The sequence below is a fragment of the Amblyomma americanum genome, chromosome 2 (genome assembly GCF_052857255.1).
Source record: "Amblyomma americanum isolate KBUSLIRL-KWMA chromosome 2, ASM5285725v1, whole genome shotgun sequence".
NCBI lineage: Eukaryota > Metazoa > Arthropoda > Arachnida > Ixodida > Ixodidae > Amblyomma > Amblyomma americanum.
The window spans coordinates 183,653,652-183,672,447 of record NC_135498.1 but is presented as its reverse complement, the minus strand read 5'-3'; the positions used below and the strand labels follow the sequence as shown (position 1 = coordinate 183,672,447).

Sequence of the window (18,796 nt, the reverse complement as noted above, 5' to 3'; positions counted from 1 at the left end):
TTATACATTACAAATTTACTAAAAAAGCAATAAACTGAACAATAAATTAGCGATAGGGAAAATAGTGCACATATTAAAAGCATGTGGTGTACATCTGATGTAATACCTTATAATTCTAAAATGTGGTAGCTTGTTTAACAGTTATTGTGAAGTATTAACGCTTTTAGTTCATTTTTAAATTGCTTGGTATCTGCGAGTAACTCCACATTAACGTTATGAAGGCATGTTTATGATCATACGGAGAGTTTTGAAGGAGTATAGACAGTAATTTTAGCGCGAGACCGTTAGTACCCCACCCCGGAAAAAAGTGTCCGGTGTCGGCGGCGTTAGAGTCGGCTTTGGCGACTGTAACGCCGCTCTAGCGGCAGGAACAACCGGTCGCTACAGCAACCTAGGTGGGGAACCTATGTTACGTGACCTTGTGGTGTCAACACAACCTGCCCACCGGATTGTGAGCAAACTGACCACTGTATCGGGCGGCAATTAAATTACTGATTGGTTGCAAGTGGTTGCTCGGGAAGAGCAACCTAGCTGTGTATAGCAAGCCCCACCAGTAGCAGCACCTGCCATAGCACGGCAGAGGCTCATCGCTTAACCGTTTTACCATTGAGCCAGTAATTAGCAGGTGTGAGGACTTGTAGCGATCTGAGAATGCCCTTAAAGCAAAGCATAATTGTACCCTTCAGTTTTTCGCTTGTGTGCTTCTTTCAAATGATGCGCTAGAAATTAGAAAATATGGATCACCACGTGGTATTTTCCTATGACCATAAAATAACTTAGAATTTTATTTCTTCTCTCATGCTCTTCCGGTTTCATAAACCGATTGGTGGCTGTGACATGAGAGGTGTGTTTAGATCACGCGAGGAATGACAAAAAATGCAAACAAATTGGAGGGGACACTTCAACTCTGACTTAAGGGTATGCCGCGATACCGTAATAGGTTAATTCCTGAATTCCCACATATTCCGAAGGTCATTCGCTACCTTCTATTCATAGATCCCAAGGACTCCTCACACCCTTCCTGGCGCAGTGGTGCAGTGATTGGTTAAACGATGCGGCACTGCCGATCGATGGCAGATGCCCCCAGCGGTGGGCCTTGTGCGGCCAAGGTTGCTCTTCCCGAGCGACCGATCATTAATTTGACTGCCACCTGCAACAGTAGACAGTTTTCTCACTATCCGGTGGGCAGGTTGAGATGACGCCACAAGGTCACGTAACCTAGGTGGCCCACCTGCCTCCTAAGTTGTTCTCTGGGGACCGCCTGCCAGAGCCATGTCCGTGATCTTTCGCTTATAACGCCGACGCCGACAACTCCGGCGCCGGAAAATGCTGTCGCGTTGATAGGCAGTTTAAATTCCCTACATCGATTAAGCCAGCCTGTTTCAAACGATGTATTAGTGATGTACAAACGATGTATTAGCGGTTATTTACAGTTTTCTCATTCCTCACGTGATCTAAACACATGTTATATGTTACAGCCATCGCCCGGTTGATGAAGCCGAAACAGCATGAGAGAAGAAATTCAGTACACAATTATTCACTGGTAATAAGCGAATACCATGTGGTCACCAATGTATTCTTGTCTCATGCGTGATTACCGAGAAGAAAGCATGCAAATAAAACTTGGTGTACAGTCCTTCGATTACAGATGGTTCCGAAGGTAATAATTTATTCACTGAAGAATCCATCATACTTGGTTCCAATCCTAGATAAATCGTAAGTTCAGCCAAGAAATGCCGTTTCTTGTCAAAGTTTGCCGTGGACGATTGAACGGCGTTACTGAATGTTTTGTTCGCTCTAGGCACCCCGATTCTAAGGCTGTGTCGTGCCGTATTGGCAGCCGTCGTGCTTAAAAGGGCCACTCTGTCCAGTTTTCAAACATAAACAGCCTCACAATCGGGCAACGAGACCGTCACAAAAGCAGTTCATTTCCAATGAAACAATTTATACACTTGGAACTGCACAAACTGCACTTTTGGAACAGAGAGACAGACGCTCTTTTGCATTTATGTTTCTCATACGTTGGTTTTCGCTTAACTTTTTTTCCGTATTTCATTCTATTCTCACTGTTCCCATTTGAATGGCGCACAAAAATAGCTCACGGACACTCGTTTTTTCGTCCGCTACTTAGAATGAGGAGAACCAAACCGCGGCTATTTTCTGTTTATCGCAGCAACGACCAAAACGTATGTTAGTGTTTTGCTTTTTTTTCGCAACAACCTGTATACTTCACTCCCTTATGTGACGGACGACCACTACTTTGAATAAGGCACGAGTTTTGTCCTGTGACCTTGTAGCTAGCATTGCAGACGATGCGGCAGCGTGCATGAAACTGTCACATGACAGCTGCAGTGTCACGGTCGCTCAGTAGCCTTAGTTTAGTCGTATATCCCTCAAATCTACAGGAGAATCTACAGCTTCAGTCGTGATACGTTAATTACTGAGTTAAATAATCGGATATTTAACTTAATAATGAAATTTAATGTGGATTTATTTATTCTACTCAGTTCGGTTTCCATCTGCCAACCTTGGCAGATGGCAAAGTGGAGAGAGGACAATCACTCTCTCCACTTTTAGGGGAGAAGAGGCGAGAAAAACCGCTGGAGGGAACAGACACGAAGGGTGGGAAACAACGGGTATAGCTAGCGTGGACGGAGGAGGTTATGACGAGGGCGGAGGAATGCGTAACACGAGGGTGGTCCCACGGCAGAATGCAGCGCTGTGTGCTTAAACCAAAGGCATAACAGCTTTCGCCGATTCATGTGCTGAGTCGGTAAGCCTAGCTCTACATTTTTTTGGAGTATAGGTTGCGTAAAGCGCACTCAGACATTTCTATTAGAAAAGGACAACAGCCGCCTATATTATTTAGTGGAATACAAAACTGCGATACTCGAACGAGTATATGCTTCTTTAACGCAACCCTCACAGGGAGGCTTGCTCGCAGCGGTGGCTCAGTGAATGGCGTTCGCCTCCGAACGCGAGGTCGCGTCAAATTCCGGCTGTGGCGGCCACATTTTAATGGTAGTGAAATGCAAAGACACCGTGTGCTATACGATGTCAGTGTATGTTAATTAACTTCAAGGCTGTCAAACCTCATTATAACGAAATAATCTGAATGAAATATTGGATATAGCAAAGAAATTTCTGTTCCCCTTGGAAGCTGTCCTAGAAGCGCACGTATCTGGGAACTTGCTTTTACGAAGAAAAATTTTCCTACGAAAGGATGTAACGAACCCTAAATGAACCGCAGTGCCCATTTCGCGTCCAGTATATACATTAGTAACGGCGCTGGACAGTTCCGCATTTATTGCATGTGGTGAACTGAAATCATCGCGCATATCCTGTTCGCGTCTCTGCTGCCTATGGCAGGCAGCGGGTCCTATGGCAGGTCCTAATAGACAGCTGAGTGTCAGAGGCACTTGAGTGAGGGATTTCATAAGATGTTCATAATGTGCGTGGCCCTCGTCATACGCTGGGCATTCTAACAAGATACATGCTCCACTGTTTCCTTTAAGCTGCATTTGTCAGAATGCGGAGTGTTCGCTTGACCTAAACGGAACTGTAAGGCGTTTGAAAACGCAGCGTTTAGAAGAATTAGACGATAAAGAGCTTCCGGATGGGGAGGAAGTCTGGGTCACAGTCTTTATCTGAGATGTGGGTTGACGGAGTGCAGAAACTGGTGATGATATGTGGGCAAGCGCCACACTTGAAGTTGCTGAGCATCGCATACGAGGACAAATTCTCCTTCGTCGCTTTCCTTCTCACACATCCCGGCCCGTATTCTTTGCAACACGTTATTTGACGGACGAGGAAGAGAAGAAAGAAGATGAGCGCAGACTCCGTGGTCGAAGTCCAATGCCACAGCGATGAAGATCAAATGCCTGACTCGTCAGTTTCCGACAGCACAGAAAACAATCCCGCTGCTCGAAGGCCACATGCTCAGACCTCGACAGTCGCGGACGGCTCTCCACAGTATACGGCCTGTTCCAGCACCCTCAAGACACCGGCGACACTTTCACCTTCCTGCGCTAACAGGTGAGCGTCATGACAAGTTGATCTGACTTCACGTTCCTGTCTGGCCGTACAGGCAAGTTGAACTGAACGTAGACGGGGCTTAGTTTTAGAACAAAAGCGAAATGGCTCTCCTAGCCGCCTGCATAATTCCGCGCTCAGTGAGGGCTACGGCTTTATGATACAGAGGCCTCTTAGGCGGGTTTTTAAGTCGCACAGCGAGCACCTGGTGGCACTCTCTGGCAGTCAGAGACCACTGCGACAAAAAACGATGCGAAGCCGACCATAGCGTTTGCGCAAAAAAAATATCTTTTTACAGCGAGAGCTGTTTCGAAGACATTTTAGCTCTGTAGCTTAGTGGCACTATGTGGTTTAGTCACGGGACGTGAGACCACACGTGAGGTCATGTGTGATGTCACATTTACTGGGAGAGAGTTTCTGGTGAACGAGAGCGCCCTGTCGCGTGACACACCAGCCAAGCCGTTGCCTCTCCTGTTTCAATCGTTACGCCCCTGCTGCCTAATGAAAATAAGTTTAAACAACGTCGGCTAGGAGAAATAGCTCTCGCTGAATCCTGACTCTTAACCAGGAAGGGTAAGCACCGGTAAATTTTTTTCTTCGAACAACAAAATTGATATACTTCTGACATGAAATTTACAAACTGGGAATTAGGCCGACAAATCCTTGATTCTTAAATGAATTTAAACGGAGTACGGCTGCGATGCAAGCACGTGTTTTGCACTTTCTCTTCCTTCCCATCCTTTCTGTACTGCTCATGTTCATGCGGGAGGATTATGTTTAGAGCGTTCAAAGAATAAAGGATGGAATCACCTCATGAATTCAGAAATTAAAAATTTGCACTCAACTGTATAAAATATGCCCTGTACGCCATTAATACCTCAACTGGCAGCCGTAAGGCTATTTGTCACTCTAATGCAGACTACAGGTTGCTAGCTGAATGAAGTGCTCGTAAGTTCAAGGGGAAACTGTATAAAAACATGCCTTGTACGCCCTTAATACTTCAACTGGCAGCCGTAAGGCTAGTTTTCACCCTAATGCAGACTACAGGTTGCTAGCTGAATGAAGTGCTTGTAAGTTCAAGGGGAAACTCTATAAAAACATGCTTTGTACGCCCTTAATAGCTCAACTGGCAGCCGTAAGGCTATTTTTCACCCTAATCCAGACTACAGGTCGCTAGCTGAATGAAGTGCTCGTAAGCGCAAGGGGAAGCTGTATAAAAACATGCCTTGTCGCCCTTAATACCTCAACTGGCAGTCGTAAGGCTATTTGTCACCCTAATGCAGACTACAGGTTGCTAGCTGAATGAAGTGCTCGTAAGTTGAAGGGGAAACTGTATAAAACATGCCTTGTACGCCCTTAATACTTCAACTGGCAGCCGTAAGGCTACTTGTCACCCTAATGCAGACTACAGGTCGCTAGCTGAATGAAGTACTCGTAAGTTCAAGGGGAAACTGTATAAAAACATGCCTTGTACGCCCTTAATACCTCAACTGGCAGCCGTAAGGCTATTTGGTACCCTAATGCAGACTACAGGTTGCTAGCTAAATGAAGTGCTCGTAAGTTAAAGGGGAAACTGTATAAAAACATGCCTTGTACGCCCTTAATACCTCAACTGGCAGCCGTAAGGCTAGTTGTCACCCTAATGCAGACTACTGGTAGCTAGCTGAAGGAAGTGGTCGTATGTTCAAGGAGAATGAAGACATTTGACCTGGGGGCTTTGGAGCCCAAGATTTGACCGAAACGAGCCTTCTCGAGCTTGCGCTGCGCTTTGCCACTTGCACAGTGCGCAGTTTTTGGACAGTGCATATCGCCACTCGAGGATTTGCTCTTGAAGGCAGGTGGGCTTAAAGCCGGGGCCATGTGCGCATTCGCATTGGCGGATGGTGGCATGGTGCTACGCGCTGGAGGTGGAATGCGCTGCTTGAATCCTGAAGCAGACACGCGAAGCGAAGAAGTTGATGTTGAGCGAGTTGAAAACCTTTAATCCCGGGACAGCTTGGAGTTACTGATGGCTCGGCCCGTACGGCAAAAGCTGCAGCGATAGACCTCAACAAAGGAACGAACTGAATCAGGTTAGTTATGTACGGAGTGCGTCAAATTTCCGAGGCCGTAGGGTCTGCTTTTGAGCCATGTAGTGGGACTTCTACTACGTCCCGAACCTCAATATCTCTATGATGGTTAGAAGAACAATCATTCCAGCCTCTGAGGCTTCTAGAGTAACAGACCTTGTGGCCTTGGAACTTTTGGTGCACTCTGTGCGTGATGTCGCACACAAGCGCAGCGAGGGTGGCTAACCGTGCTCCAGTTCTCCTTTCCCATCCTTTGCTGGATTTGGTCCACGTCATGGAGGGTATTCTCGAGAAATATACTTGGGCTGGGATCATGGAGAACAGTCGTGAAGAAAACGGGAAAGAAGTATTCCACATTTAGCAAGTTCTTCCTGCTAAAAAAAGTAACTGCATTAGCAAAAGTGCATTGCTGCTGACTTCTTTCGAGGAAAAGAGTCACAGGGTTTATCGGGTCTTTTCTCTCCGAATTTCTTCAAAAACCTAGCATAAGCTGCTGTTCCCAAGTGCACAATCCACACAGCAGTCAATTCGATACTCGATGATGTCTATGTTGAAGTTTGTGATTAATCAATGTAAGCGTTAACATTAGCAGGAAAAGTGCCATTCTTGCTTTCATTTTAATCGCAGGTAGGAAACTTTGAAAGCTTTTATAAGTCACTGAAACATTATGGCACTTTATTTAACTTTAATTAAATCTGTAAAACACGAAAATATGGCGTGTTCCCACCGGCGGCAGCCAACGCGGCATTTGCGCAATAAATTTGCTTCACATCAGTTCCCACGTTGTACGCGTTGAGAAAACTGATGCTTGTAGAAGACAGATAATGGCTCTATAAAACTGCTACTAGGAATGTATAATATCAATACCGATTTCCTCCCCGAAAATGCATCGTCTTTCGTGTTATTTACTGCCAAGAGAAACCTGGAAACTGTCATGGCATGCACGTAGACATTTGGCGCAGTGTACCATTTAAGCTGAGATCAAAGTATCACTGTTGGTCCCATTCGCCAATCGATTTAATGCTCCAAGATCGAGCTAACACGCTCTGCGTGTGCGAAGGTCAGATCCTCAGTGCATACAACAACTGTTGCACGCAGCCCGACTGAGTCGTCGCGGCCCTGTTCGCCCTCGGCCTCTCCACGAGTCATTGGCTTGCGGTCCCAAGGTCCAGCGGCGCGGGCCATCGCTGCAAGCCTCTCCCCTGAGTCCTGTGAGCCGTTGCCGGAAAGAAGCGGCTCCCCCGCAACACACGGCACTGCTCCGCCTCGCCGCTCTCCCACATCAACACCGCGATCAGTGGTACGCACCGCGAGTCTTGGTCGCATTGCGAAGGGCTCCGTCCTGGCTGCGGTCATCAGTGCTTTAAATGATGAGGCAGCCGACCGGATACCAAGTTTTTACAACGCGTAAAGCTTGTTATCTTTGAAGCGTATGCTGTCATGGTAAAACACTCACGGCCATTCGCTGCAAGTGCCGACAGAGAGTTTTAGCATAGCGGACACGTACTAGCGTCGACATATACCGGAATACAGGGCACCGGCTGCGTACGGCCAATGCCCTCACCTCCATGGTTCTACCTTCGCCAGTGCACGTGCGCAGGAAGCGTCTGGTAATCTGGTATACGTCGACGCTAGTACGTCACTGCTATATAAAAGAAATCTCATGAAGACACACTGGCACTGAAAATTCAGGCCGCTACAACAGCGATCAATGAACGCCGCCTAAAATTAGACCCACTGAGCCCTACGTGCACATGAACTCACTGGCCGCCTTGCTTAAGTTAGCAGCTCGATAGTGCTCACAACCGAATCATTTCTCGCGCAGCAGAACGCGTTGGCACAGGCATCACATTACCTTGGGTGCCCGGCTGATAGGACATAGCCGGAAATGGGGCCCACACGGGCGCTCTGGTCACTGTATCCACACGAGTGGTCGCACACCCCTCGTGTATATGCCAGATTCATGTGATTAGTATGAACCGAGCCGCAGTTTACGCACAGCCGCGGGCCAAAGAAAACTTTCACAGTGTGTCAGCGTCCTGCTGGACTCAAACGCGCTCCCGTATTGTAATCAGGATTCGGGCAAGTGTTTCCGACCGGGCGACGTCCCGGTTCGCCTTTACAATGGACATACGAACGTTTTGCCCCATACAAGTCCCAGTTGGCCATAGGATAGTCACGCCATCGATATTATACCGATGTTAACGGGGACCGAATGCCTTTAATTATATGTCCTGACTGCTGCCAGTCAGTTAATTCTATAGCGCGTCTCATTTTTTCTTGCAACAGAAGACACACACTCGAAGGGCTTGACGCGCCGGCAGAAATTTTTGCTACCTCCAGCACCTAGCCACGCCACTTCTATTAAGCTGAGTGGTGCCCAGGATCGCAATATAGCCGTTTTGAACTTTTCCCCATAGGTACGCAGAAAAAAAGAGCTCTCCTCAATGATATATAGCCCGTCATCCTAATACCTACTTTTTTCCGAAAATCCTCGGGCCACCGAATCAAATAGTACGGTCACGACAATGTAACGAGAATTCCGTATTTTTTCATCTCTTAGGAACACGGACAAAAGTTCTCAAGTTCATCCTTTTTAAACGGTACAAATGTGCGCAGAAGTTGTTCTGAAAGTGGAAATGTGCAATTCTTTTGGTCTTCGCCGATGCCGCACAAAGGCTTACCACCGGCCATAAGTTATGTGCTAACCCGTCGTCGCCTTGTCGGACTGGCTGTAGGACGAGTAGTTCTGACGACTAGCGCTCAAAGAATCGACTAGGTGAGACCTCAAGGCTGGGTGTATCACTGCTGCGTCCCTTCTCAGGCATGTACTCTCCCGAACAGTAATTAGGGTAACGGTAGGGAACAGATCTTCTTCACTACCATACACGATATTTTCAGAGCCGTCTGCTCAGTGCAGTCACGATGAAGAGGTCCACAATCAAGTATCCGATGAGAGACCTCATATACTAACAAGGCGAAAATTAGGTCAGTAAACAATTCATAAAAAAATGAAGTCCTGACGAGACAGTGTTTCGTCGAACGTTAGACTACGTAGACCTTTTATACCTCTTGTGCGCTAAGCAGCTGCACTGAATCGCTGCTGTCGGTCCGGCAGCGCTGCCGTGGAGCAAAACAACGCGAAACGCTCTATCCTTGTGGCACTATCGCTTCCAGCAATTTGTGGAAAGCGGAATCATAACAATGGGAAAATCCGATACCGATGAACGCTTTGCACTGCCTATCGCGACTGTTTATCTCCGCCTGGTATTGAATTAATCACTGCAATCTGAAGAGAATTGCTACGTAGACGCATATGTGTTGCCACAATTATAGGTCGTACTTCGAACATGCGGTATACTGGTACCGCGCTGGAGTGTGGTGCCATTGAGAACTCTGCTAACACACTCATAGCCCCATCTTCAAGAGCGGTGCTGCCATACGGGCTTTGGTGCTTACGCGGGGGCCAAACTTAAACGCGCATCTTGCCGCCACTGGCTCCTCATGTTCCCGGGACACGACTTCCAAGCCGACGTGCATACGAGATGCATCCGTGGATCAGTCTTTAGCCGCAGCTTGAGTAGCCTTAACAGCCAGCTTGCAGTCTTGCCGTGCTAATCCCCCCCATCTCCATCTTTTATAAGAACATTTCCGAAGGCTCTAATAAAAAAAAGAAAATAAATCTACCCTATGACTCTCAAAAGGGCTGCAAACTTTGCCGCGACCAGGTCTCTTAACTGCCTTCACCACGCCGTTTCTGATGGATGAGGCGGCTAAGCGCTTAGCTGCTACTGAAATTCGGCTCATTTCCGAGGTTTGAGTGCCAGTAGCACACCGAACATGGAAACGAATAAAAGTTGAAGCGGATACCTGCGAATGTACGCTGAAACGCCCGAATTGCACCACCGATATTTCTGTCTCCTGTGCCTGGTCCTTCTCGCCGATTGTGGTTGCACTCCGTCGCTTTTTGAGAGATGCACAGGCGAAAATTGTGTTTTCAAGTATACGTAACCCAGCGGTGCAAAACTGCCGCCGTGGCGTTTGAACACACGTTCCGCGTCTATTGCTCGTATTGACGCCTGGCTTACGCATACCGAGGCGCGTGTGCGGCATCGATGCCGTCATTCTGGAGACTGCAAGGACGCCGAACCTTCAATACACCAATTTTTATGTCTTGGCCTACATTGGCCAAGGCCACCGCCGCCATTGCTTCGACACTGCTGCAGCTGAGGCGAGGAAAAAGCCGCAGTGAAGTGGGGAAGAGGGCCCTCGCAGAAATTGATGGCATTCTGTTCCAACCATCGCAAATATCTCTAGGTCACCGGTTGGATGGCGCCATTTTCGCAGACGGGACTGTTGATGAAAGTGCCGCGGCGAAGCGGTGTAGATTGTAAACCCTGACAGGGAGACGGTACTGCTCCTGCAGCATTGCTTAAGTATGTAAGGCAAATGATCCTCCACATCTTCCGTGTTCTAGGTATAGCGCATACGCACAAAGCACTCTGTGCATGGCATATATTAAGTCCTCTTCCTATCTGGACTTTACAGTAGGACACGCCGGCGTCACAGGCGAAAAGGGGGCACTTAATCACTGATTACGTGCGACAAAGCGATAACATAGGGCCTTCATTCTGCGCCCTGATACTGTACCACAGGATCAGGTAACAGCAGATCTGATCAGGTAACAGCAGATCTGTTGAAGGATGGAGGGGACATCGTGCTAGAAAAACTAGCCACCCTGTATACGCAATGCCTTATGACCTCGACTGTACCAGAAGCTTGGAAGAATGCAAACATTATCTTAATTCATAAGAAGGGAGACGCCAAGGACTTGAAAAATTACAGGCCGATCAGCTTACTATCCGTTGCCTACAAAGTATTTACTAAGGTAATCGCTAATAGAGTCAGGGCAACGTTAGACTTTAATCAACCAAATGATCAGGCAGGCTTTCGTAAAGGATATTCTACAATAGATCATATTCACACCATCAATCAGGTGATAGAGAAATGCGCAGAATATAACCAACCTCTATATATAGCTTTCATTATTACGAGAAAGCATTCGACTCAGTGGAAACCTCAGCAGTCATACAGGCATTGCGTAATCAGGGGGTAGAAGAGCCTTATGTCAAAATACTGGAAGATATATATAGCAACTGCACAGCTACTATAGTCCTCCATAAAGTCAGCAATAAAATTCCAATAAGGAAGGGCGTCAGGCAAGGAGACACGATCTCGCCAATGCTGTTCACCGCATGTTTGCAGGAGGTATTTCGAGGCCTGAATTGGGAACAGTTGAGTAAAGATAGGTTCGTTCTTCTTGGTCGTGGTGAGATTTCGTATAACTCGTATACCGGGCTCCACCACCGGGTGCCCCACCGTCCGAGACGAGACGGTATAACAGACGAGATCCGGCAAAACTTGACTGAAGGAAGGAAAACTGAAACTTTATACAGGAATTCACATATTTACAACAGAATAAACGGCAAGCATGATTACATGGAACTGGCTAAGGGAAAATCTTCCCTCCTTGGCATCGCCAAAGATGCAAGGGATCTAAATCTAGCTCAGAACGCCTTTTCCCGGCTCCGGACCTGGTTTTAAAGACCTAGGAGACTGGCCCACCCCTTGCATCACCCAATCACAAACAACTAACACCTGATTGGTTCAAAAACTGTATGGCACGCCTTCCCGCTTCGGCAAGGTTCAAAACCCTTTCCCTAAAATGCCCAACACGAAAAGAACATCAAAATAGCTATACGAACATGGCATTCCGGGAATAGACACTCGAAATGATTGGCCCACCAGGTTTAGGTGGCACGCCCCATGCCTTCACAGTATTGCTCACACTCTCGCCCCCAGAAGAAAAAGCAAAAACAACCTCCCATTGTGCCCGCAGGCGCAATCGTTTTCCTTTGACTCTCGTCCGGCCCGCAGCTGTTCCGCATTTAGTCCTGTCATCGGACCACAGCGGGGCGCCTCTCGTGCGCATACGCGGCTTAGCTTGCCGCTGTTACGGACGAGGCGCGACAACATTCCGGGAGGGTCCCAACAACTGGGAGTCGTCTCTCGACAGATGCTTCAAGGAGGCGCCGGCGTGTCCGCGGTGCCACTAATGCACGCGGCGGCGTCAACGAGGGATCCGCATCTGTTGTTTACGGGGGTTAAAATGGACGTCCGCCGCCCGGGACAATTCTCCGAAACCGACGTCCCCATTAGCTCACGGCACGGGACCCCCCCGCGGGACGCAATGACAGTGTGTCGGGTGTCGGCAAAGGCGGCGGGCCGCGGCGCCGCGAGCCATCGGCGGTGGACGCGGCTGTGTTTGTTTAAGGCGAGCAGCTAAATGCTCCCGCCTCGGAAAGAGACCCCGTTTTCCCGTAATGAAACCCTTCTGCGCGAGGGCAGCGTCGGCCTTTCGGTCCCCGCGCAGCGTTGTGCAGCGCAGGTGCCTGACCTTCGAAGCCGAGTGGGCCCCCATTAGGGCTGTTCATCACTGCCGCAGAGACAGCAGGAACCATAATGTGCCGGAAGTGGCGAGAGTGTGTCGGGGACGCGTCCTGGCAGCCCACGGACTGGGCGCGTGATCGACCTCACAGTGATTCAACGCAGCTGCCCATTCGATCCCTTCACACGCCCCCCCTAAGATTCTACCAGGGGCCCAAATGGCACCTTGTAGAATTATAACACAACGAGGGATCCCTTTTCGCCTATAAAATCGCTCTGAGGGCGACCTAAGTAGTGGGGATACTACTGCAAACACATCGCAACGCTGCAAACAAATTGCGACACTGCAAACAAATTGCGACACTGCAAACACGTTGTGACACTGCAAACACATTGTGACACTGCAAACACATTGCGACACTGCAAACAAATTGCGACACTGCAAACACATTGTGACACTGCAAATACACTGTGACACTGCAAACACATTGCGACACTGCAAACACCCAAACGAGCGGATTACACCGCAGTTCCAGTTACTGCCACAGCACACGTCACTGGGTTTGCTCTTTGGTACACATGTCCTCTCTTCCTTGCCCCCCGGCGTGATCATTGCTGTCTGCCTCCCAGCTGTCGTTCGGCAACCTAGACAGCGCGTCAGCGTTACCGTGAGCGCTCCCTTTCCTGTGTTTTATTGACACATTATATCTCTGTAGGGCAAGTGCCCAACGCGTCAGCTTCGCTCCCTGAGGCGTGGTGAGAGTAAGAAAGGAGAGGGGGTTGTGGTCAGACACTACAGTAACCTGAGCGCCGAACAACCAGAGGTCGAACTTCCCCAGCCCCCAGATGACTGCAAACGCCTCTCTTTCTATGGTTGACCATCGAGCCTGCGTTGGAGAAAATCTGCAACTCGCGAACGCAATTGGCCGCTCGGAGCCATCCGCGGCACACTGGGAGAGACAGGCTCCCGCCGCAACCGCTGAGGCGTCCGTGTACAGCCAAAACGGCTTGCCAGCATCGGGCGTCCCGAGAGCCGCAGCTTCACAGAGTGCCGCCTTGAGTCGCTGAAACGCACTTTCAGCTTCCGCGGGCCACGGAATTTTGTTAGGAATCCTTTTCCCCGTTAGCTCTGTCAGCGGCGCTGCCACCTCCGCATAGTTGGGCACATAGCCCCGGTAATAACCGCACAGCCCGAGCACGCTACGGAGCTCTTTCTTCGTTTTCGGTGCCCTCAGTCCCCTAATGGCTTTCAATTTTTCGGGATCGGGTGCGTGATTTCCCGAGCCCACTATGTGTCCCAAGTAACGGATTGACCCTTTCGCCACCTGACACTTTTCCAGCTTAACTTTCAGGTTCGCCCTCTCTAACGCTGCGAAGACGGCGTGCAAGTGTCGTATGTGGTCAGGCAACGCCTCGCTGAACACGGCGATGTCGTCTAAGTACGCACACGCGTAGGCAGAATGCGGGAGTAAAAGCTCGTTCATGGCTCTTTGAAACGTCTGGGCCGCGTTTTTCAGCCCAAACGGCATTACCGTCCACGCAAACTGCCCCCGATGGCAGACAAAAGCGGTGAGTAGCTGAGCCGACTGTGCCAGGGGCACCTGCCAATACCCTCTTCTAAGGTCGAGGAGCGTAATGTACTTAGCCCTTCCTACGCTCAGAATGAGCTCCTGCTGCAGCGACATCGGGTAGGCATCTGCCACTGTCCCCGCATTGAGCTTTCTAAAGTCCACACACATTCTCATCGACCCGTCCTTTTTGGGGACACAGACCACGGGATGGGCGTGGGGGCTTTCGCAGGGAAAAATCAGACCCATCTCAAGTAGCTCATCTACTTGCTTGCCCACTTCGCCTTTTAGGCTTGCGGGTATTCGATAAGGGTAACCTGACCTCGGTGTGAAGCCCTCCTCTAAAACGATCCTGTGTTCTCCTATTTTCGCTACTCCCGGCTTGTCGTCGAATAGGCCTCGGTGTTCGGTGAACACTTTGCGAATGAGGCCGCCTTCCTCCGCCTTCAGATGGGCCGTCATGTCCTTGGGGAGGACCGATACTGTAGCCCGCGTTGACACCGATCGAGGCACGTACTCTACTTCGCCAAACGCCCTGTCCTCATCAAATATCACCCCAACTGTCATTACGCGCTTCTGATACGGCCGTAGTTTGCTGGCGTGTACTAATTTTCGGGCACCTCCTGGCATCTGCACGAAGTACGAGTGTTCGCGATACTTTCCGTCAACGCTGCCCGGCCCTTTCCACTGCGGGAACATTTTTCCAGGACGTTGCTCGTCAAACACCAGCACACTGTCTCCTATCTGAAAAGTTTTGTCCTTCGCCCGCCTGTTGTACTGGGTCGCGTACGCGTTCTGCTGCTTCGAGCTCACTAATTGTGCCACCTCCGCTGCATGCTCTAGGCGCCTCTTCAGCTCCCGCATATACTGTGATGGGGACGGCCCCAGCATAGCTGGTACACTTATCTGTCCCGCCCAGCTGCGCTTTAAAACCACCAGCGGACCGGTTGGTTCTCGCCCGTACAGCATCTGGAACGGGGCGACGCCCGTCGTGTCATGTGGTACCTCGCGGTACGCCCATAACAAGAAGGGCACAAACTTGTCCCATTCCTTTCCTTCCTCCTGGATGATATGATACAGCATGTTCTTAAATGTCCGGTTCCAACGTTCGACCGCGCCGTTACTTTCGGGGTGCCCCGGCGTTGAAAACCTTGGCGAGCAGCCTAGCCTCTTCAGAAACTCTTGTGTGAGCTCGGCCGTAAAGTTTGTCCCGCAGTCTGAGGCGACTACTTCCGGAATTCCCGTCCGGCTGAACACCGTCAGGAGCGCGTCACAGGTGGCCTTCGCACTGAGGGAGCGCAAGCACACCACCTCAGGCCATCGTGTGCACAAATCGATGATGCACAACGCGTACCTGTGACCCCTTCCTGAGGGTGGATCCAATGGACCTATAACGTCGACGTTGACCTGTTCGAACGGGTATCGAGGCCTCGTTAGCGGTTCTATCGGCACTCTGTCCGTCTGGCGGCGATCCGCCCTTGTCTGACACCCATGGCAGCTGTTACAGTATGCCCTTACATCCCCTTCAATACCTGGCCAATAAAACGTGTACTTGATTCGCGCCTTAGTTTTCCTGAATCCAAGGTGACCGCCCCAGTTTGATTCATGGGCTAACCTAAGTACTTCTTGACGTCGGGATTTAGGGAGCACCAGCTGCATTACTGGTTGCCCAAGCAAGTTTTCCTTATGGTAGAGGAGACCGTCTACTTCAGTTATGCCACCTTTCCCAGCCCTGGCGTTTTTCCACACTTCTTGCAATGTGGCGTCATTGCGCTGCTCCTCCCTGAAAACCGCCGAAGCGCTGCTTTCCTCGGTTACACTACAAGCTGTGTCTTCGGCGATTAGTGCGCCGCTCTCGCTTGCCCTGCCGACCACCGCGTGCACTTCCGCGTGGGGAGTTACGCCCTCCTTGACTGGTTTCTCTTCTAGCGGCCCGTGTAACTTGTCCCGTTCCACCCCCACGTGGTCTGCCACCTGACCGTCGTTCGCCTCTACTAGCCCCTTCATATCACACTCCTCCCTCAGTGACTCCCATGCTTCCTCCGAAAGCAAACAGTCCGTTCTCGACGCTAGCTTGTCGGTCAGAGCGCATACCACTGGCACCGCTTCTTTAATCTCGGAGAAAATGCCTGCCCCGCGGTTTAACATCAGGGGCACAACTGCAAGCTTAGCCCGTACCTTTTCACCAAAGGCTGACACCAATTCGATGGACCCATGTGGCTCCACCAGTCCCGGGGGTACTATGCTCTCCCGCACAACCGTGATTTCTGCGCCTGTGTCCAGAATTGCATTAATTTGCCTATTCTGACAAGACAGAGTTATCGGTCTTAGTTCGCTTTGTGCGGCCGCTCGTGCCTGTGTCGCCACCCGTGCAGTAAGGCTTTCCCCTTTAGCGTTAAGCGCTTTCGTGGGTGTTCGTCCCGAGCCATGCGGGCATTCGGCCCTCCTGTGACCCATCGACCCACACGAAAAGCACCCTTTATACTTCTGCTTCGTGTCCGGCCTTTGTATTCCTGACGCCTCCCGTTTGGGTTGGTACGTATCTCGCTTTCCGTCTCGACCATTTGAGCTCTCCCCCTTTTTCTGCTCGTGCTTTTTCACTGCGCTGTTCTTTCCCTGCGCTTCCTCGAACGTCTGCAGTAATGCCGCCAACGTTGGCGCTTTCTTCCATCCCTCACCCTCCTGCAAAGTTACATATCGAAGGGCGTCCTCAGACAGGGTGTTCTTTAGTTGGTCCGCCACTAGCAACTCAACAATTCCCTCCAACGTTTTCACCCCCCTTTCCTCCACATAGAAATTGAGATAACTCTGCAGGCGAGTCGCAAACGCCCTCCAGCTTTCATTAGGCAGTTTTTTCGATGTTATGAACCTTCTGCGATATTCTCCCGCTGAGAGCTTAAGCTCTTCTAGCACCACTTTCTTCAGGACTTCGTACTCCTTATGCTGCGAAGGTGTCAAGCGCGTCGACAAGAACCGCACCTTATCCACTATTAGCGGAAATACAATTTGGCCCCACTGTTCCTTCGGGACCGCGTAGGCCTCCAGGGTGTGTTCAATCGACTCGAACCAGACAGGCACTTCTGCCTCTGCCGGGAACTTCGGGAGCACTCCCGACAACCATTTCGAGTACCGACAGAACTCCGCTCGCGAGTCGCTTCTCTCCAACGCCGTGGCGTTCTGCTCCAGGCTTACTCCTTTGTTGCTTGCTTGGAATTTTGCAAGTTCAAGCTGGACCTCGAGAGCTCGACGGTGCTCCTCAGCAGCTCTGGCCTCTTCTTTTTTAATTTCCAGAGCCATCTTGCTAATCTGAGCGTCAGACACAGACGAACTGTCCTCCGAAACAACCGTTTCCTCTCCCTCACTCATCGTGCTCGCTTTCCGCCTGTCCGGGTTTAAGTGTGCGAACCGGGTGTTCATGCACTCCCAGACCGCCTATCCAGACAGCAATGCCCCCGCCAAGGTGAAAGGCAAAGAGGACTCACCCACTGATGAGATGCACCTCGCTGGCGTCCGACTTTCGTCGCTGTCGCTGTCTCTCTGTCGCCGCCCGCTTCCCCACGCAGCTTCTCCCGACCGGCTACCGCCTTGCGCTGCTGGTCCACCCTTGGAGTCTCCGCTGCTGGTTCCCTTGGAAGCTGCCGATTCCTGCCTTCAGCTCTTGCTCCTCCTCAGCCGCCGATGCTTGGCCCGTTGCCGGACGTCGTCTCTTCCTCCTTTGCTATCTCCTGATAACGAAAGGATCCTGCTCGACTGCGCCAGTAAAGATAGGTTCGTTCTTCTTGGTCGTGGTGAGATTTCGTATAACTCGTATACCGGGCTCCACCACCGGGTGCCCCACCGTCCGAGACGAGACGGTATAACAGACGAGATCCGGCAAAACTTGACTGAAGGAAGGAAAACTGAAACTTTATACAGGAATTCACATATTTACAACAGAATAAACGGCAAGCATGATTACATGGAACTGGCTAAGGGAAAATCTTCCCTCCTTGGCATCGCCAAAGATGCAAGGGATCTAAATCTAGCTCAGAACGCCTTTTCCCGGCTCCGGACCTGGTTTTAAAGACCTAGGAGACTGGCCCACCCCTTGCATCACCCAATCACAAACAACTAACACCTGATTGGTTCAAAAACTGTATGGCACGCCTTCCCGCTTCGGCAAGGTTCAAAACCCTTTCCCTAAAATGCCCAACACGAAAAGAACATCAAAATAGCTATACGAACATGGCATTCCGGGAATAGACACTCGAAATGATTGGCCCACCAGGTTTAGGTGGCACGCCCCATGCCTTCACAGTATTGCTCACACTCTCGCCCCCAGAAGAAAAAGCAAAAACAACCTCCCATTGTGCCCGCAGGCGCAATCGTTTTCCTTTGACTCTCGTCCGGCCCGCAGCTGTTCCGCATTTAGTCCTGTCATCGGACCACAGCGGGGCGCCTCTCGTGCGCATACGCGGCTTAGCTTGCCGCTGTTACGGACGAGGCGCGACAACATTCCGGGAGGGTCCCAACAACTGGGAGTCGTCTCTCGACAGATGCTTCAAGGAGGCGCCGGCGTGTCCGCGGTGCCACTAATGCACGCGGCGGCGTCAACGAGGGATCCGCATCTGTTGTTTACGGGGGTTAAAATGGACGTCCGCCGCCCGGGACAATTCTCCGAAACCGACGTCCCCATTAGCT

The 18,796-nt window shown here is 50.4% G+C and overlaps 1 protein-coding gene across 1 annotated transcript in view; it reads left to right on the top strand.

The window, feature by feature from the left end:
• The first annotated feature begins 3,891 nt into the window (after positions 1-3,891).
• LOC144119361 (uncharacterized) overlaps positions 3,892-18,796 on the top strand; it is a 74,738-nt gene continuing 59,833 nt past the window's right edge. Inside the window, exons 1-2 of the mRNA XM_077652002.1 lie at positions 3,892-4,035; positions 7,200-7,401. The gene's annotated coding sequence lies outside the window, so the exon portion shown is untranslated. The remainder of the gene's footprint in view (positions 4,036-7,199; positions 7,402-18,796) is intronic.